Source organism: Kogia breviceps, chromosome 9 (assembly GCF_026419965.1).
Source record: "Kogia breviceps isolate mKogBre1 chromosome 9, mKogBre1 haplotype 1, whole genome shotgun sequence".
Classification (NCBI taxonomy): domain Eukaryota; kingdom Metazoa; phylum Chordata; class Mammalia; order Artiodactyla; family Physeteridae; genus Kogia; species Kogia breviceps.
In genome coordinates, this window is record NC_081318.1 from 62,528,536 (window position 1) to 62,550,487 (window position 21,952).

At 37.7% G+C, this 21,952-nt stretch overlaps 1 protein-coding gene across 2 annotated transcripts in view; it reads left to right on the top strand.

Annotated features, from left to right (window-relative positions):
* The window catches only part of NXPH1 (neurexophilin 1), a 290,807-nt gene that overhangs the window by 89,422 nt on the left and 179,433 nt on the right, over nucleotides 1-21,952 (top strand). The gene's annotated exons all lie outside the window — the stretch shown is intronic.

The following is a 21,952-nucleotide window of genomic DNA, read 5'->3' on the forward strand; positions in this document are numbered from 1 at the left end:
TCCTTGACGGTCAGGTGTTGAGATGGCAGTGCCACAGGATGAAGAGAGCTTGGATCTCTGAGTCCTGGAATGGTGAAGAGACTCTAATATCCCTCATTAGACTTTATGTGAGTGAAAAGTAAACTTTCGAAAGGTTACACAGTTAAGATATAGGGTTTCTTTTTTATATACCACAGCATAGTCTGGCCTCTTCTGCCTAATGGAATGTTAAGCAAAATTATAAGAATTAAATGACAACCTAAGACAATGACAAAGTAATTGTCACCAAGTGAGAAGTAAGATCATTGAGTTTCCTTAGCACAAGGAGGGATGGGATCAGTAGTCATGGAAGGAGTTTGAGGATATGGAAGATTTGAATGGGAGGAGGAAAGGGACAGGAGGAAAGATGTTCCAATAAGGCACTAGTCCAGTGCCGTGAGCCGTGACTTCGTGGCTGCATGGGAGAGCCTCAGTGTAGGACACTGGCCCTGCTGCCTTGGAGAGGGGAAGTGAAAGGAAGCAAAAGTCCTTATCGTTATGTATTAAAAACTAGAAACCTAGATACATATAGGTGATTATTTTTCTTAATTAAGAGGCAGTGTTTTAGAATTTCGGGGAGAGAATGTCAGAAGACAAGTCATAACTGAACAAAGGTAATAAGGACCTGTGGGAGATACGCCATTCGTGTGAAATCAGTGATGTCAATTTGAGTCTAGCTCTGTCCCTTGGTCCCACTCTCTGCTGGGCTAGTTTTCCAGAGGTATGTAGTTTTCATAGCACCAACGTACTTTGATTGCACCATGGTTGGGCCTGTAAATCAGTTCGTTCATACAATTGAATGTGATGACTGATTATGCCACAACATAGCTAAAGTCCCATAGAAAATGGATCTAGTTTGTTTTATGCAGTTACTATTATTTTATTGAGTATTCATTATTGATTTTATAGAGTAGACAGTTATTTGAGAGATATGTTCATGAATTTGAATCAACTCCAGCACCATTCTTTTAAAGCACAGACAATGCTGGTGAGGGACTTAAAATTCAATCTGCATTTTGTGATTGTTAATTTTATTCAGTTGTCATTTAGATTAATTTCCTCCTAGGTTATAGAAAACTAATTTTCCTATTTAAAAGCTGAATTGCAGCTCCAGCTTGGTTTTCTCAGCCTGTATCTTCCATAAATGGCCAGAAGTGGATCCACTGCTGCTTCCCACCTTCAGGTCCAGGCCCTATGTGCACCCCATCTTTCTGATGGTGAGTGTGATTATACCAGGCTCTGAGCTCAAAGGCCTAGAGGTTCTGAAGAATCTTCTGGCCCCCCGTGGGACTTCCCCTTAGAGAGCGTTACAGTGTGATACAGGGAATTGGCTTTGGAGGCAGATGGACCTGGATTTCAATCTCAGCTCTGTCACATATTCACTATGTGACTTTAGGCAAATCAAGTTACCTCTACTTACTTGAGTTTCCTCATCTGTAAATTGGGAATAATGCAGGGATGGTAGTTTCAAGAATTGTAAGAGTTGATGTGTTTCATGTTTGAAGATTACAGGCATTCAACAGGATCGTTGCATGAATGAACAGTGCTGCAGTGCTGGCAAAGTGCTATCCCAGGACTTCCTGTGGCTGCTGGCCCCTATTCAGTGTCCATCTTGAGCCTACATGTTTTAGAGTTAAGGCAGGGAACCTATTGCTGCCTCTCACACATGGTACCTTATTGTAGGCATACTCAGAATTTCCTAATAGTGGAAGATGTTGCTTATTTGACCTCTGTGGTATCTGTATCTTATCTGGGTCCTCCCAACTCCTGTATATGAAAATTCTTAGAGTACTTTTAAAAAAATCTAAGGGTTGTATGAAAATGACTGAAGGATTTGATACATTTAACTATACACTTGCTCTTTCATGAGAATTAAGTATGATTTGCTCTCTAGTAGTATTTCCAAAACCTTGTTTCAGGGAATACTAATTCTCTGAGATGGTCTAAATTTTCTTAGGCAGGAAAAAGTAGGATTCTAAGGATTAAATACATTTGAGGAACCTTGAGTTAAATAATATTTTTTCTTATTTCAGTATTTATCAGAGCTTTTGTATTCTAATTTGCACCATGGATCTTTAAGAGACCTGATACAGAGTAGGCATATAACAAATATTTTTTCCATGAATGAATAAATAAAGGAATGGCAGAATTAAACTTAGATTGCCCCTTCTGGACCCAGTTTTGAAGCCTCATCAGCTTGCCTTTGTCCCTCACCTCTTACCCCTTCTTTACATGTGCCTGGACCCAGTTTGTTGTCCTTCTCTACTAGTCATATGTTTTTGCAGACCTGTATGCCCCTGTCCAAATTTTCAGGTTCTAAGAAACACCAGTGTTTTTGGTTCGTCAAGGATTCAGGAAAGCTATGTCCATGCCTGTGAGTCCTTATGGCACAGAGTGGCCCAGACAGTTCTCAGTCAGTATCCTCTTGAGGCCTGGCTCTTTTCCCCAGGATACTAAGCTCTTAAAAAGAGCACCCCAGGCAGGACTTGCCTGTAGTGGGTCGGTCTGCAAGGTCTGCTTCAGAGGCTCACCTGCCCCGTCCTTCTCCTTACTTACGCAGACTTGGCAACTGCCCTTTGGAAATTACAGGGAGGCTTGCTGGTTTATTCCCTTTCTTTGCCCAAATAAGGGGCCCTCTGAGACACTGGGCACTCTCTTTTCTTTAGAGAGACAATGCAGAGGTGTCTCAGCAGAGGTAAATGTATTATTCTGCTTGGATGATATAGGCTATCACAGCTTTTAATTCCTGTTCTTCTAATACCAGCCAGGACCACAGTCATGAATTCCCCTATAGTCATTTCCCAATAGAATTTCAAAAAGAAAGTGCACAGAATTTTTCTGCTACCTGGAATTCAACCAAGCCAAACCTAACAACCCTCTCTTCTTTCATGCGTAGCTGGAGAAATAATGGCCATTGGGTAGTAAAAGGTGAAGCCATTTTGAGTGGCAGCTCCTTATTATGCAGAGATTTCCAGTTGGGGGTCATTGTTGCCACGCCCCCTATGTTGGCCTGTCACCTCACCTCATGTGCACAGCATGTGGAATCCAAAGCCTGATCCATGCATTTTGACTGAGCAATAGACAGGGAGGAGCAGGCAATAGACTCAGAGAACATCTGACCATCAGGGAAGCTCAGATGGTCTATAAGTTGCCTTCAGGATCTTATCTTCAGGGCATGCAACTGGTATTCCTGCTTCAATCTTGTCCTTTTTGATGAAGTAACAGTCTCCTCATTAAAAAATGACAGCAAGTATGGCTTTGACAACCCAATAGAGAAGACAATCCAGACCCACAGAATCAGAAGGGGGAGGATTTAGGTCATTAGTTGAGACAAGGACTTAATTATTTCTAAGTTTGGCAGGAATTAGTGCAAGTGGTCCACACTTTTGAATGAGACTTCTTTATGAGCTCCCAAATGGATGTATTTTCATGGATCCAAACTCTGGCAAGGAGAGAAACGGACTTGTTGGATTAGCTAAATCTTTGACATGTCCTCCAAACAGCTTATTCATCCAGGATCCAGTCTGCAATTGTTTGACACACATTTGTCCCTCTTTTAAGAAGCCCCACCATAGTGATTTAACATGGCAAAGAGACACACATAACTCGATGTGCTTTTTTAGCGGGAGAGTTCGCGAGAAGAAGGAACATGGGATATGGGAATTTACTGGATGGATTTTGATCCACTGTTAATGGCCCATGACATGCTATCTAACTGACTGGTGAAAATATTCCTGGGGAAAAAGCTTCCCTTGGTAGATTATTTTTTTATTTGTTTGCTTTAGTCTTCACTTTGTAGCTGACAGAACTCACAAGGGTTGTTCTTTGACCCAACTCCAAAAGCACAGTAACTGATGCTTTGAGTGAGAGAGGAGCTATGGTGTGAAGAAGCCATTTCATTTATAGAAAACAGAGGCTGGGAGAGGGAAGGAAACAAAAGCTTCTCTTGCAAAGGACCCTTCCTCCCCTGAAGGGTGAGTTTGGAGGCCTGTGGCAGTGTCCACCAGCAGCAGCACAGATTGTGCCCTTCTCCACAATGCCTGGGCTGCCTGCTGGGGTGACAGCTCTGTGGGGAGCTGGAGTGGGCGGGAGCGCCCACGCAGCCTGGGGCTACAGGCTGGACATATTTCTGGAGGATGTGGTGGGATTTAGGCATGACTTTGGATTGCAGAAAAGCGTTTGTTTTTCCAGCAGATTGCATCCCACAAGTAAACAACAAGCACAGACACATGATTCGTTTTAACATTAAATCCACACAGATGAAGTGCTAGGCATGGACCATATTGAATTGTCTTTGTTTTAAGACTCTTTGTCTGGAATGATGCCTCATTTGCATATGAAAAATATGTTCCTTTTTGCAGTGGTCTCTTCCCCCTCATTTTTCTTTCAAGGAACAGCTCCAGTTTACCAGTGAGAAGCATAAAGTTTTTATTTTGTTGAAGAGTAGAGGGAATGGCTCAGTGGCTGAAAGGAGAGATAGCAGGGAAATTGCGTATACTTGTTTAATATTTGAAATTTTATTTTAAAGTTGAGATATCTGTTTTTCCTATCCCAGGTGGACCTTGAAAAAAGAGTTGAAACTAATAAGACAGAAGGTAGTGTTTTAGTTTCCAGTTGTTGCTGTAACAAATCACCACATATTTAGCAGTTTAAACAACACCCATTTATTATCTTGCAGTTTCTGTAGGTCAGAAGTTCAGCAGGGTATGGCTGGATTCTTTGGTTATGGTCTCACCATGCTAAAATCAAGGTGTCAGCTGGGGCTGCAGTTCTTATCTGAAATTCAAGGCCCTCTTCCACATTGACTGGTTGTTGGCAGAGTTCAGCTCCTTGCAGTGGTAGGGCAGGTCCCTATGTCCTTGACAGGTGGCTCCTTCATCATGAAGTGTTGAATGGGGTGTTGAAACTTCTCATGTTTCACATCTCTCTGATTTCCTCCTCTGCCCTTAGCCAAGAGAAAGTTCTGCTTTTAAGGGCTCATGTAATCACACTAGACTCACTCAAATAATCCATATCTCCTTATTTTAAGGTCACTAATTAGTAGCATTAATTACATATGCAATGTCCCTTTGGCAACATAAGGAAATGTATTCATGGGTGTGGCACTGGGTGGCGGGGTGGCAAAATTCTGCCTGCCAGAGGGAGGGAGGGAGGAGGAGATTCAAGGCAGGAGGTGTAGCACAAGAAAGGTGTGGGCATGGTATATATGGGAAGGTAAAGGGAGACATGGTGGACATTTTTAGTATTTTTATAATCATTTGTATGATTGTATTTCAGAAAGAATACTGGAGATAAGGAGGCTAGTTAGGAGTTATGATGGGGGTCTACACTTGCCGTGACCCATTTTTCATGCTGGCAAGAATGGGCTTCACTAGTAGTACTAGTTAAGTGCGGACTGAAGGATCAAGCAGCCTGTGTTGTTCAAGTCTTGGCCTTGCCATTTATTAAATTTGCTCCCTTGGTCAAATTTTAGTTAATTCTGCTTATCCTGAATTTTCTCAGGTGTATAATGAAGGTAATAATAATTACCTACTCTATAGGATGTTGCGAGTATAAATGAGCTAGGGAATATCCTGGCATGTTGTCAGTGGTCCATAAATGTTTGCAATTTTTATTTTTACTTCCTCATTTTTGTATATCAGAAAAAATGGTTCAGAGTAATTCATATCAAGCTGAGAATATTTTGAATTTAGTTTCTGATCTCTCTCTTCTACTGGTTAGCTGTGTGATCACCCCTTCCCTGTGTCACTTTTGTTTTATCCCCTTTAAAATGAAGATAATGTGAAAAGTAAGTTGTTGATATTTGAGCACTTTGAAATAATCACTGGTTATTTATGAGGATATGATGATGTAGAGGAAAACAGTCTTGATTTCTTTTAGCTCTTTCTTTATCAGAGTCGCCCTACAACTAATGGAAGAAGTCGAGGAAATTTCTTGTGGGCGCATCATTCAATAAGATATAGAGAAAACCAATCATCATGAAGAGTATGTTGGAAATTTGCTTACCCCATGGATGGGCAGAGTAGCTGGCTGGCCAAGGAATGTGAACTGAGAAATGTCAAAAAGTCAAACTCCCCTTCAAATCTCTTCTATCAATTTGTAGCAAATGCCCCAAATACTAATATTAGAGATTTTGTTCTTTTACAATAGTAAGACCTAAAAAGCAAAGTGGTAGAGTACAAAGAATAATTGACTCAAAGCAGGAAATCTGCATTCTGGTGGGTCCTAGGACTAACTAGCCATAAGCCCTGCATTCTTTCAGGGTCTCATTTGTAAACGATGCAGGTTGGTCTAGGATGATGTCTATGGTTCTTTTCTCCTTTAAGATTCTATGAAGTAGCCTGCTGAGACAGAGTGGATTCCTAAAATCTTTGATCTTAATGTATAACAGTTTGGACAACCATTCTGGTGAGCAGCACATGCTCCAGGAGGATTACTCTGAGGGGGTTGGGCAAGAGAGAGGGCTGGAGTTGGTATGAGGCATGAGGTGAGTCAACAAGGGAGATGGCCTCGTGGGTGAGGTGAGAGGGAAGGCTGCTATACAGACTTACCCACTTTCCCAGCCCTGCTGACAAGCTCTGATTAGAGAGACCATCCATTCAGACATCTGGTTTGTACTATAAAGTTACTAGCCTGTTTCTTGGGCTGACTGAATTCTTTTGGTGAAAGCTTCATCTATAAATGAAATTAATACAAATTTATCTATCTGAAGGCAGGGCTTTTTGAGGTTCATTTAGCAATGAGGCATAGTTATTCTGGGATATACAGTATCTCATTTGCCTTCAAAGCAGGCAAAAAATTTAACCTAAAGTTTTGTATGTTTCAGTTTAGGAAAACTAGAATGGGGATCAGAAAGCCTGGTTTTAGTCTGAGCCCTGGCACTAAACAGAGATGTGAACCTGAGCGTTCAGTAACCCTTCAGGGTCTCACCCCTTATTGGGGATGTGGCGATAATAATATCTGACTTGCCAGTCAGTAAAACTATGTGAAGTGCTCCGCACAGGGCTTTGCATTTAGTAAATGCTCTGTAACTATGGGCTATTATTTTTCAACCCTGGTAACAATACCTGGAAATTTGAAATAATAAAAAAATAGTTATGGAATGAATGAACGACAACAACAAAAGGGTGTTGTGAAGTTCAAAATAAGTCAACTTGTGAAGTACCACATTAGAGTAAGTATATTCTAGTTGTTGAATGAAGCAACATTTTCACACATACAGCAACATTGTAGAAAAATTCTCAAACCTTCTCTTCCTACCTGAGTGAAGTGTATGGTGTAATTGCTAGTGTGTTACCTTATATCAGAGACACCTTCCCTCACCACCCTATCTAAAATAGAACTCCCTCTAATTACTCTCTCCCCTTTATCTGGCCTAACTTTCCCTCTCAGCAAGTACTATCACCTGACAAATCCATTTGTATTTATTATCGGACTCTCCCCTTCCGCCTTTTGGAATATTAAACCCATGAAAGTGGATCCTTTTGCCTATTTCTGACTTTTCTCACTACTATAAATGGCATTTATAGAACAATACATGACACATAGTAGGCACACAAGAAAGATGTTGAATTAATATCTTTTGGGGATGCTTCAGCTGTGATAATGACTTTTCTTAAATGATCAAGTCCTTTTTACCCCATCCGACATTACTTAAAGCCTATAGTATATCACATCTAGTATTAAAGCAATAGCAATAACTTTTCTTGGTGACTCATAGGAGGTATCACTGCATATAGATGGATCTTATGACCAGGACCTGGAAGCTCTTTGTCTGTGATCATTTGTCCCCTTAGGGATGGTCAGGAGAACTGCTTCCCAAATGGAGGTGCCCTCAGTCCCGATAGCTACAGAGGTGTCTAAGTCAGGAACAACACCAATAATTCTGCTCTGTGCTCCATAAAAAATGAATAGCCATAAAAGTCAAATTGGCTTCCTCACTAGCAAATGAACTTTACTACCTGCTTTAGCTTACAATCTCTTAGTAGCCAGTATGTAAAAAATACCAACCAGGGAAAGATATTTTCCCTCTTTATAGGCTTTTAAAAAACCATTTAATTCAATCTGGCATGCAGGCTGAATGTAAAGTAGCTGCAAAGAGGTATTGATGGGACAACATATGATATAATTAAATATATGTATCAATTCATCAAACATAAGATAAAAATCAATCACATGCAAACAGACACCTTTAGGCAGGAAAAAAGGCAGATGTTCGCTGCAGCCCTGCTTCTGCCGTGTATCTGGTTGGTCTCTTTTTGGAGCAATATCTTACCTGCTGCAAGATTATCATTTGATATTTTCTGAGGGCCTGCTTTGTGCAGGGCTCCGAATAAAATTTCAGAATTTTTGACCCATGATCTGGAGCCTGAAACGCACCTGGGGAACTTGTTAAACCTATAGATTCTTGGGCCCCATTACAGATATTCTGATTATACTGATGTACTGATGGTGATCCTGATGCCATACTTAGAAAAGTAGTGTCATTTGCAGCCATAAGCACCGGGTGAAAATCCAGGCTCTATCACTTAAAATTCTCTGGTGTTGGGCAAGAAACTGAATCCTTTTCTCAACCTCAGTTTTCTCATTTGTAATTCAAGCTTCTGGATGATAAAGTGTTCTGGGTACATTATCATTTCCTCCTACTTTATAGGGTAGTGTAGGAGTAAATGAGGCAATGTATGCAAGACACTTAGCTCAGAGTCTGATAAATATTGTACTGTTGCTACTGTCAGCAGCTAAGATGTACTGAGTGCTTCCTCTCTGACGGGCACTGTTCTAAGTGCTCTACATGTATTCACGCTTTAAAATCTCAGGTAGGTACTGCTACTATGCCTGTTTTATACAGTTGAGGAAACTGAGGTGCAGAGATATTAAGTAACCTGTATGAGGTCACATAGCCATGAGCAAGGACAAGAATCCAGGTTTGTGTGGCATCAAACCCCACATACTTTGTCTGCTATTATTACTTATTTTCCCCTGGAATCCATCTATCTTTCTTCTTCTAGCTTTACATTTGGTCCTTATCAGCTCCACAGTGAAGTCATCTTGCTGGCTCACCTGTTGTTCTCCTATGTGTTCTGGTACCAATATATTTATTGGTGAAGTGGAACTCTTAACATACACATTCTAAAATGAGAATGTAACTCATAGCATTAAAAAGTGCAAATAATCTGCTATTCTCCACCCCTCCCCCCAAATATATGTATAAAATCAACATTAGTTGACAAATCTGAAAAATCAACGTAGTTTTTTTTTGGCTCAGGGAAGTATGTATATCAAAGGAATCAGTAAGGAAACATTTGAAAACTAAATTGAAAATTTCATTTTGTTTATGGCTAGCTAGGGTTAGTGGAATTGTAGGTAATTTCTTTACTCTTTTAGAATTTATACCATTTCTGAATTTTGTACCACAATGAACATATATTACTCTGTAATCAGAAAAAAATTTCTTCCTTCAAAAGAAAGCAAATTAATTTCAAATAGAACCTCACAGCATTAGTCTTATATTTCTTCAGGCTGCTGCTCACTCCTGGGCATGCATCCTGGTCACCTCTGTAGGACACTGAGAGAAAAGCTGATCAATATTCTGGTGCCAAGCGGGGGAAGGAGAGACTGGTGAGAGAGGGAATATTTTAAAACTCTGTGAGCGCTGTTAGAAGTATGCCTCAGTTCACTGACCTTGAAAATTAATCTAGGGTAACCAGAGGACTAAGCCCCAGAATAAACAAATAAGCAAGAAAATTCTTTTCCAATTTTGAACAAATGTTAACAACATGTTGTGTTTCCGCAATCAAAACGTATTAATTTAATGAAAAACAACATCAGTCAAGTCATTGGAAACACACAAAAATCAATATGGGTGTTATTTTATAGATCAAGCTATCACTTTATAGCTGGAATTTCTCTACTGTTTATGTATTTATTTAGTTACTACTTGAAATAGTTAGAGGTCATACTGGATTCTGAACAGACACTGGCACCTCAAAGAGAAAAATTATGAAAATACCACATTGCCAAAGGAAATGTAATGAAAAAGCCTCTAGTACCTTTCAGGGCCATAAATGAGCCATTGGAAACATTCCAATTTCTAATAAAGTGATTGCTAATTTTTTTTCTTTTTGATAGTACAGTACAATCCATTTACTACTAGGTTGTAAACCTTTGGGTATAGAGAAATTGTAGACTATATGGAACAATTCTCCACACCAATAATAATCTCCCAGCCACATTGATGCGTTAAGTTACTTATAATGAGAGTTGCTTGGTAGCTAATGGGAAAGAAGGGTCTGCAACTAAGGTATTTCATACTTTTTTATACAAAAGCAGAGTTTCTAAAATGAGGAAAGATGTTATTGTAAGTTCTTGAGAATGTGGAGAGGAAAAGCCTATTATAATGTGTAAGCCAGAGAAGAGATATACAATAATGGTACCTTACATTTATAATACTCTCAATAATTTGATGTGTTTTCAGATCTATTTTATCACTCTATTCCTGTCACAGCTCTGTATCAGGTGGGCATTTTCACCCCAGACTGATGAAGAAACTAAGGCGTGGTTAAGTCATTTGCTCAAAGTTACTGGTAGGGTAAAAATTACAATGTGGGTCATTATACTTACTAAGCTGGGGCTTACTTATACTCTATTTTTTGTCTGTCTTGATCATTTGTTCTCATGGCACAAAAATATCTGTGTGTAAAGTACAAGCAAACAAGCAAACAAACAAAAAGAAAAGAAAAAGAAACCCAACACAGCACCCAGTTTGCTTTGTGTGTATCACCTTTAACATCTAGAAATGCCCAAATCAATGAATGTGAAGTGCAGTGTTCCAAGAAGTTTGGGTCATTGACTACTATTTTTCATTTTATCCAGATGCTTTGACATCATTTATGCCCAGCTGAAGTTAGGATATAGACAGACAGAGAGTTGCACAGCAAAGATTATCTGGCTCAAATTATGCATTTTATAGTAATTGTGATTGGTTTTAAATATAGTTTAGATGTTTGTCACCTTTAGGTTTGTACCAAAAAAGCAACCCGTGGAAACAGTAAGGACAAATTTAGATATACATAATAGAATCTCATGCTTCACTTGGGATTTTGGAAAAATTTATCAAAAGGATTTTACAATTTAAAAAGGCCCATCATCGTGGGCCTTTTTTCCCTTTTTATCTCTCTCTCTCTCTCTCTCTCTCTTTCTCTCGCTCTCTTTTTTAACAGAAAAAGAGATTGAAATGAGATAAGTGGGATTCCTATCATACAGTCCTGATGAGGATATGTGCTGACCTGTCTTGGTGACCAGGATTGAATGGGGTACAGCACAGAAAAAACAAAAATAAGAACAAACCAAGATCCTGCTCCCATGGTGCTTAGAGTCTAGTGGGTGAAGAAAGAAAAAAGAAACCCCAAATAAATATTTTCCACTTCAAGTGGTAGTCAGTATTGGGTTGGAACAAAGGTAGGAAGAAAGAGTGACTGGGGTGCTCTTTCGTATAGGGGGGTTCAGGCAGGGCCTTTTTTGACAAGGTAAAATTTTAATGATACATTTCAATCAATTTATGGTTATGCAAAAAGGCTGAGCTTTTCAGAGGTGGTGGATGTGAATAGATTAAGATATATGTGATGGCAGAATCATGTCCTTTACATCTTTTGTCCACTATGCTGCTTCCTCTACCAGAAGCTTCTCCTTTCCACTTTCCACCCAGCTCCCCCCTTTATCCAAGTGATTCTGGTAACTTCTGTTTATTCTTCAGGTCTCAACTTAGATGATTCCTTTCTCAGGCAAGGATTGTCTTTTGAATTCTCCCTAAATACTTCATTCTTCCACTTTCATAATCACACTTGTAACTGTGTTTAATAGCAGCCCATCCCACTTGACTGAATTACCAGACTGCTAAGATCATGCACCTCTGTTCACCTTTGCTTTTCTTCTTTCTATCCCTATGAATGTGGAGATTTAAGATAGGAAAATAAGAGTTTATCTTCTATTTGGGGGATTGAACACATATATAATATATATATGTGTAACATATATATAATAATACAGAGTGTTTGAAGTTCAATTCTAATAATACATTGAGAGCAGCAAAGATGGGTGACAGTAAGTGGATTCTAGGGTGATAAGAAAATGATTTTAGAATATTTCTGTTTTTGAACTGTGAAGATTTAACTGACAATGCACCTTTTTGATACTATTGTCTGCTCTTCTAAAGAACCATATCAGGTATCATATTCTGTTACTGAAGTCACAAATGGCTCTTTTTTGCTAGTAGGTTGCAGTTGTTTAGGGATGCTGGTTGTACCTTCTTGGGTTTACCTAGAAAAGCACTTAATGAGCTCAGTTATAAACTACAGAAAGGAGGCTATTATGGCCATTGGTAGGCTTAAGGAAGGGAGTGACTTCATCTGGTTCACCTGATTTTGAAGACATCCTGCTTGCTAGGTAGAAAATATATTGTATGCGACCAGAGTGGAAGAAGAGAGACTATTTAAAAAGCTGTATTAATAGCCCAGGCAAGAGAATAGGGTGGCTTAGACTAGAGTTATGGAAACAGAGAATGAGAGAAGTGAATATGTTTGAGATATATCTTGGAAATAGGATCAAGAGGATTTATTTTATGGATTGGATACAGGGCGTGAAGGAGCTAAAAGTGCTTGCTGATTTTTGCCATGAGTAGCTGACTGAATAGTGGTGCCATTTACTGAGATGGTGACACTTACATGGTGGGTGAGTGAAACTGAGAGTTCCATTATGGATTCTTTAGATTCTAGATGCCAAATTATATATTCAACTCTCATTTTGGGACTGAATTCACAAATTATTACATTTATTATTATGTTTTAAAATAATGTCTTAACATACTGTTCTTTGTTTTTAATTGTAAACTCCTTCTTAGGATAGAATGTTTTGTACTCTTTGTATTTCTGGGCCTCTTAATGAGTTGAATGTTGAATAGATGGTGGTAGGGACTTCCACACTGCTTACTCTATCTCCCCGTCTTGTCTCTTTCCCTTCCCTTCCCTTCCCTTCCTTTCTTCTTTCCTTTTTTCTCTCTATGTGCCATCTCCCTGCCTTCTTCGATGTAGGAAAAATCACTAAACTGGGAATTATTCACATTTGGGTACTAGTCTCCACTAGCTGTGTGACTCTGGAAGCTCCAATTAATATTTTTTTGAGCCTCAGTTTCTTTGTTTGAAAAATGAGGCAATTAGAGGTGATCCCTAAAGTTTCTTCCACTTTTAAAATTCTGTAATTGGTATTTTTCTCTCTGAAGTGTGCAAATCCAATATGTACTTGTAGGTTTTACTTTGTAACTGTTTCAAGGGAAGGTATTTTTAGAAAGAGACGATTTAGAGGTAATCAATTCAACTCACTCACGTGAAAGGTGAGAGAAGTAGAACCCTGAGGTATGCTTCCCCACTTATAAAATGAGACTAAAAATTATAAGAATAGTAACAATAATAACAATGACAATAAGATCACCTACATCAAAAAAATTCTCATGGGACTAAAATGAGATAAAACATCCAAAAGTGCTAGGAATAAATGTTCAATCAATGTTGGCTCTTACAATGATTATTGTTGTTAGATGTCATGTGATTTGCCTGAGGATGTCTGATCAGCTAATGGCAGACCTGGGAATAAATTGTTTCCTTAAGAGACACAAGCCTTCAATTTCTCTTCTAGTCCTTTCCAGTCTTCTCCAGCAATCAGAGTTGAATACATTCATACACTGTGGAGGCAGTGCACTAAAATGGTTATGAACATACCTTGGGGTGAGATAAAACCTGGGTTTGAAACCAGTTTCTGGTACTTTTTACATGTGTGACACTGGATAAGTATCAAATGTTTCTGAATCTCAGTCTCCTCATTTGTAAAATGGGGATAATAATAATGGGTACCAAGCTCAAAGAGATGTAGTGAGAATAAATGATGTAATGTATGCAACGTACTTGTCAATGTCCATGGCATGAATGAAGTCAATAAACAGTGTTTAAATATTATCTACCTTCCACCACACTTGCTAAATGAAGGAAGTTCTCCATATTACCTACCTAGAAGTTATTACATGTACTTTTGAAGGAAGGTCTGGCACTGCAGTCTGGCAGACAAAGATATCTGCTCAAATATTGCCCTGGGAATATTGTCAGAGCAGTTCAGTTGGGATGTTAGAAGATGACAACAGTGCTTTAGGCCTGGACAGCAACCATAATGGCTTAAACAGAAGGGTGGAGGGCCACTGGAAGGAGGTCTCTAGGAAAGAAATAAAATTGTTAGGTTATCCAATGTGTTTGAACATGAAAAATGTCATTGGTGTTTGAAAGGTCTGTAAAAACGTTTAGAAAATATTAGTGATCGTTCATGTAAATCTAAGGAAATGAGACAAGTATCCTCAAGAAAATATGGATAGTAAAGGAAATGTCATCATTGTACATAGTTTGGCTTGATGAACAATATTACACAATCAGAATTATTTAAACACTGCTTACCTGTGTAACCCCAAATAGTAACTTCATTCTACTGAAGAGATGGGTGAGTGGAAAAGGATTTGAGGGTAGTGGTGAAAAAGAGCTAAATTCTCATTTAAAATGACAAGATGTCAGAGAATAATGTCTAAGCTTAATAAATAGAAAAGCAATATTTATAGTTAGAAACATTAAGGCAATTACAGGGAAAACACCAAAAGATGTTGAATGTGGTTACTGCTGGAGAATAGGACTGGGGAGTGGGGAGTGATGAGAAGGAGGCTACTATGTTTTCTTGTGTGCACTTATATACTGTTTAACTTAAAATGGTGATTGATAAAAAAAGCAGAAAAAACAGATGATCTATACCTATCTTTACTTTCTGTATCTTTCCTAAATGAGATAAATATGAGTTATTTGTATAAAGCTTTTTTTTTTTTTTTTTTTTTTTTTAATGCTTGTCTAGGCTCTTACAGTGGTTTCGGAACTACGACTCCCTCTGATGACGTGTAAGGATGCCTATGAAATGCAGTATTGGGCAATAGAATTTTTCTGACATTTAGATATAAACTTAAGGTATCATTAATGTTGGAAGTAAAGTTTGTATTGATTAATTATCAATAAGCTTGTGATAATAATATTACCAAATACATGTCTTCAAACATAAATGCAGGTTGCAAACTTTTTTTATAAGTAAATGTGATGATAACACTTATTATTCTTTTACTATACTTTTAGCTCATGGAGGGCAGGAATTGAATCTTTCTCTTCTTTGGTAACTCTTAGAACCCGGCATTGAATGTATGAATTCTTTTTGTTTGTTTGTTTGTGGAAGTGAACTCAGAGCAAAGAGTATCTGCTTCCACTCACTCATTTTATTTTATTTTTTATTAAGAAAATTTTATTCCATATAGTTGATTTACAATGTTGTATTAGTTTCAGGTATACAGCAAAGTGAATCAGTTATACATATACATATATACATTTTTTTTAGATTCTTTTCCCATATAGGTCATTACAGAGTATTTAGTAGAGTTCCCTGTGCTATACAACAGGTTCTTGTTAGTTATCTATTTTATATATAGTAGTGTGTATATGTCAATCCCAATCTCCCAATTTATCTGCTCCCCCCTTGCCCCCAATAACCATAAGTTTGTTTTCTATATCTGTGACTCTATTTCTGTTTTGTAAATAAGTTGATTTGTACCATTTTTTTAGATTCCAAATATAAGCAATATCATATGATATTTGTCTTTCTCCATCTGACTTACTTCACTCAGTATGACAGTCTCTAGGTCCAATAATCTTAAAAACAAATTACTAGTAATTCTTATTTGGGGAAGAAGGTGAATGATGTCACAGAATCATAGAATCACATGGGAAGTAATTTAAGAAATTAACTTCCCACCTTGGATGGTCAAAATACATCTCCAATACCATGGGAGACTCGATAGTGGTTCTTATCAGAACCTGAGAAAAATGATATTTACATATATTACATTAAGACCTTACCGAGAACTACATTATAAACTCAGTCTATTATTTCCATAATTATAATAAGAGCTGATATTCCCATATAAGGTTTAACAGTAATATTAATGGCATTGAGTCAAGTAATTTTTAGGAATAGTAATATATTTAAATAATCTACTTGAATTGGGACTTCTGCTTCCAGTGAAAATGAAGCGATGGGGGTTGAATTTATACTTTTGCTCAAAACAACCAAAGACGGACAAAATGTGTGAAACAAGTTCGAAGATATTCGAAGATATTGGATATTATATTCTAAGTCATAAAACTGTTTCAATAAATTAAAAGGATTCGAGTCACAAAAAAGATTCTCTGACCCTAGTGGAAATAAATTAAAAATCAATAAAGTAGTCCATTTAACAAATTAACAAATGTAAGTATTTATATTATACAACTATTTGAGTGAAATATCCTTGGATCTGGGGGGGGTGACTCTCAGTTCCCACCTCTCAAGAGGAAAAATCATGTTTTATAAAACATGTGTATAAAAATGTATAAAAGTGTATAAAAATGGTCAGTATAGGAATGTCATTTTATGTATGGGTTTACACTGGCAAAATAATATGGGTACTAGAGGGAAATAAGACTTATTCAGCAAATAAACATGGGCTTTTGAGAAATAAAATGAATTAGGAGACTTTGAGATCTAGAAGTTTTAATGCATTGAGTAATTTTATTTTCTTCTTGAATTGCATATATGGCCTAAAAATCAGTGAAGCACATTTTAGTCAGACAACACTTAAATAAGACTTAAACATCTTTGAACTAATTTTTTTTTCCAGGATGGTTGTCCTTTGGGGGGATAGACATTTTCAAATTGATTCTACCATACATGTATACAACTAAATCACTTTATTATTTCTGTTCAACACATGTACTGATGTCTTGAGACTCTTCATTGACTCCCAAGTCCATCTCATCCACTCCTACATATGGTCCTTTGCTCATGTTGAATCTCCACATGAATACCTTTCCTGGCTCTTTCTAAACCCCATCTATTTATACTTTCATCTTACCTACTAGGGACTTTCCTTTAACTATTCTGACCTGCCATTAATATTTCTTTCTCTGATTCTCTTATTCATTAATTTTAATTCAGTGGGTTTTAAACTATAGTATACATACTCACTTGGAAGTGATTGTAATAATGCAGATTTTGGACCAAATCCTCAGAAATCCCAACCCATTAAGACTAAGGGATCAGGAATTTGTATTTTACCAAAGATCCTGGGATATCCTGATTTCAGGATCTACATATTCACTTTGGGCAAAAACCCTATCTCTTTAATGGGGTTTTAATAATTCAGCCTAGTTTACTCATAGAGATGTACAGTGTCTATCCTTCTTTTATATCTTTATATCAACAAGTAGAGTGCTAAGCATATAATGGCTTCTTAATAAAGGCTCACAAATGTATTGAAGCAGTGCAGTTAATGGTTAATGTATGTACTCTTCAGGTATTCTTGTTTTTAATGATTGCATAGCCAGGTATCTTAATTAAAATTTTTTTTTCTAAAGTTGTGATTTGCCTTCTCATTTGAATAATAGAATTTTAGAGCTGGAAGGGATTTCTAGAATTAAATTGATTCTCTCATTTTTGCGCTGAAGCAATTGAGGGCATTAGAGGTTAAGTGAATCGCCCAAGTTCACACAGTTAATTAGAGAGAGAGCTGCATCTACTGAAACCAAGTCTCCAAGCTCCGAAACCTCATGTTCTTGATGCTGCATGTGTTGCCTCTCACTAAGAAATCTGCCCAGTAACCCTAGGTAGTGACACAAGCAATGACATTTAAACACACATTTCTCAGTAAGTTAAGTGACTAAAAACTTTATGTTGTTCTAAAGAATTCACAGCAGCTGTTACTTTAGCTTATTTGGCCTGGATAATTTGGGGTCAGATAATTCCTTTTTGTGGGCCTGTCCCACATGGTAGAAATTTTAGCAGGATCCCTGACCTCTAATCAACAGTTGCCAATACACTCTTTACCCCAGTGCCAATAAAAAATGTCCCTAGATATTGCCAAATGTCCCCTGGGAAACAAAATCACTCCCAGTTGAAAACCTCTGCTTTATACAAACACATAAATGCTTGGATCCTTGAATTCTTATATTCTTGGCAGACTTGTAAAGGGTCTTTCAAGATAGAGATTTTCATGGGAGGATGCTCTGCATTTGAAGCCATCACTATCTGGTGATACCATACACATATGTTATAAATCAAAGGCTAGGGAAGTTAAGAGTGCAGTGTAATGTTATAAAGCAGAATTACTAAGCCATATGATGGTGTGATTTAGATGGATTTCTATGGCTTTTTTATTTACAAGAATTTTTATTATGCTCCTTTTTATTTTATTCCTCAGTGCTACAGTGCCTATTATTTCTTTAAGTGGAACATTATGTTATGATATAAAGAATGGTTTTCATCATCTGTAATCCAATTTATATATATCCTAGACATAAAAGATTTATCTTAAAAAAAAAAAAAAAAAAAAAAAAAGATTTATCTTGTGGATTTTTCAAAAGTCAAGAAAAACTATGTACATATACCCTTTGGAAAATGTAAATATATATAATGCTTCGTCATATGCAATGTGTCTTATTCTCCCCCCACCCCTTTCCTTGAATATAGAAGCTCAGGGAAGCCTATTTGACCACTTTAGTCAAGCTTGACATTAACAGAATAATTTCTTAATGGGTATCTGCTTATCTTTGCTGCTGTGCTGAAGGGAACAGCATCTTTCTGCTCTCACGGGATAGGAATTATGAACTGAAGTTTAATGGATGAGCAACATTTTATCAAACAGCTGCCAGAGAAACATCTCTTTAGTATAAGTCTGAAATAAAGAAAGAGAAATATTATTTAAGGAAAATTTTATCCCAGAGAGTAGCTTGGGAAATAGGAGCATTAAGAGGGGAGTGGAAGGTTGAGTTCCAGTCCTGCCTCTGTCACAAGGACACTCTCTGATTTGGGGCATATTTTTATTCATCAGTTAATAATGGTGTTAGGCTAGATGATCTTGTACATGTATATAGTGCACATCTATAGTAAAAATTCCAATTATTTATATTGCTCAGAATAAATTTTTTTAGCAGAAAGAAGGAAAAATAGCACTAGAGAAATGCCCCAAGTAATAATGTAAACTTCATCAGGAAAAACTCTCCTCTTCTAGAGTTGAACATGGAATTTTACTTAGAGGACATACAACCATAGAAACCTCATACACAATGGTTCTAATTAAATTAAAACAAAATACTAGCCTCCAAATAATCTTCTTCTTCTCTAGCTAAAACAAAATATTGTATTTGCTTTTAGCAATATTCTGCTCAATTAGGTCAATTAGTAGTTTAATAGTCAAAGGAAATATTACTCAGTGATTATAATATTGATGATTTTCACAATTAAAATATAGAAATTATAAATATCAACTGCTTAGACTCCAATTAGCTTATTAACATGCAGCAGAGAATATACACCTACACTAGTTCATGAATTTTTTTTTTTTTTTTTCGTTTAGTTCATGACAACTAAGCACTGTCAGCCCTTATTATGATTATGTCAAGCTCTCATACAAGTTAGCTTCTGGCCAAAGCCTGACACGGTCTGTCCATATCTGGGTTTAATTATGTTGATGAACAAAAAAAGTCACCATTTTTGTGTAGGCTAAATGCTCACTGTGTGTAGGGAGACCAGTTGTTGCTCTTTTGATTTACCCTAAAGATTGGAACAAAAGGTCAGGGATCTTTTGATGCAAGCTAATTAAAATATCAATGATTATGCACACCTTGTAAGCTTGTTCTTGGATCATTGTATTATGCAGAAATTTCTATTTCATATGTATTACGACTGTGCACTTTGGAGTAATGATTTAGATGTGTAAGTGCCAAGAACATCTACACATTAACCTTTGAAAGAATATTCAAACATACCTGGAGTTGTTTTTTCTTCCTTTACAAAATTGAGTACATAAATGTATGTTTTGCCTACTCACCCCAGAGGGCAACTGAGTTTGGGAAAGGAAATTGTAAACATGGAAAAAACTAGGTCCCATCAGATCATTAATGAAACCGGATGGGGATATTCTTCACAGGTGGTTGTTGGACCTCTGGTCATGTATCTGCAGATATTCCAGCTCAGTTAATTAGCTTTCTTAGAAATTTGTCTCTTTAGATCAAAGTGTGATCTATGGACTACCTCTCTTAGAATCACCTGTATTTCTTGAAATGCAAACTCCCTGACCTCACAACTAGATATTCGGTTTCCGTAGGTCTGGAGTAGTTCTCAGGAGTATACGTTGCCAAACAAAAATTCCAGGTGATTCTGGTACTCCTTAAAAACTCTCAGACCACTAACTTAGGTAGCAGCAGCCAGAACTCAGTCAGGACAAATATTTTATCTTTTGCTTGCCTACTTATCCCAGGAACCCCTCATCCCTCCTTCATCCCCTACCATCAGCTTGTCTAGGTTTCAGTGAACTGTCAAATAATGCCTGCTAATGAGAGCTTAAAGCATTAGACCCTTTAGGGGCATTTCTATTTTGTTGATGATGATAATAATAATAATAGTAATAGTAGTAGTAGTAGTAGTAGTAGTTGTAGTAGTAATATCTTGCTCTATACATTTCAAACCTTGTGTCTCTTTATCCACATAATTCTGGCGTCAGAGGCTGCAGAGCATTTTCATATTGTAAAATGGCATTGGACCTGGACTTCTGTGTGATCACACTAGATGAGTGGGAACACTGGGAAGTAGGAGAACTCCTGGAAATACTCCTGAACTGAGATGGTTAACAAGAATTTAGGTCTACATGGAGGTGACTGTAAGCCACATAAATATATCCCATTAAAATCCAACTAAATATAACTTCACAATTCAGTTTCCCCTAAGGTGGATGCCAAAAATCGGTGCAATCCCTCCAAAGCCACAGTACACAGGAAAGGAAGGAAGAGAGAGGAGAAATCCAAGGGGAGGAAGAGACGGTGGCCTTAACTGATTGCAATTAAAGTATCTTCTTTTGCAAATTTTGGAAAAATATATGATTATGAGAACACATAGTTGTCCCCCGCTGCCAGCTGTTCCATTGAAGGGGCCCAGAGAAGTGAGGGGCCCTCAAGCTCAAGCTTCACTAGCTTCTCAATAAATTCACTTCTGCCTTTACCTAGCTCAGTGACAGACACCTGGCTGATGTACAAAATAGATATATAATAAGTGGATGAATGAATAGAAGAGGTGTAAATCTTACTCTCCCAACCTTTTAGGTAAGGAATTTAGCAACATTTCTAAAGTCACATAACAAGAAAATGACATTCACATTAAAAAGCAAGTTTCTGCCTCATGGACTTTGCTAGAAGGCTCAGTGATCAATACTTCTAGTATAGTCCATTGTTGCTGGGGTACCTTGTTTAGCATTGTCCTGGGTTCAAGGAGCAAGCTGTGCAGTGACAGTCTCTCTCCAAGAAAATTTCCATCTGCATAAGGTCCATTCTCTGTTAAAAGGAATCCAGAAGAATGTGATGGCTAACAATCAGGATATTTTTTCCAGGTAGCAAAACCCTCTGACCTGGTTAACTTGTGAGCTCGTAAGAAGGCTATTAGGTGGTTGTATAAATGCTGGGGTTGGAGAGAGTGGGATACAGCTGGCCCTCCCTAGCTGTGGGTCCACATCCCTGGATTCAACCAACTGCAGATCAGATGGAGGGCCGACTGTACCACACCATTTATAAGGGACTTGAGCATCCGCGGATTTTGTTGTCCTTTGGAGGTCCTGGAACCCATCCCTTGCAGATACCGAGGGATGACTGTATTCATCTTTTCTGACTTCCAATCAGACTGAGTAATATGTGTCTGATGCGGCCTTTGACATGAGAACCTGCAGGTCATTTCACTAGTCAATATTGTATAGGGTTGAGAGTGTGGTTTCTGGAGCTGGAGTTCCTGGGTT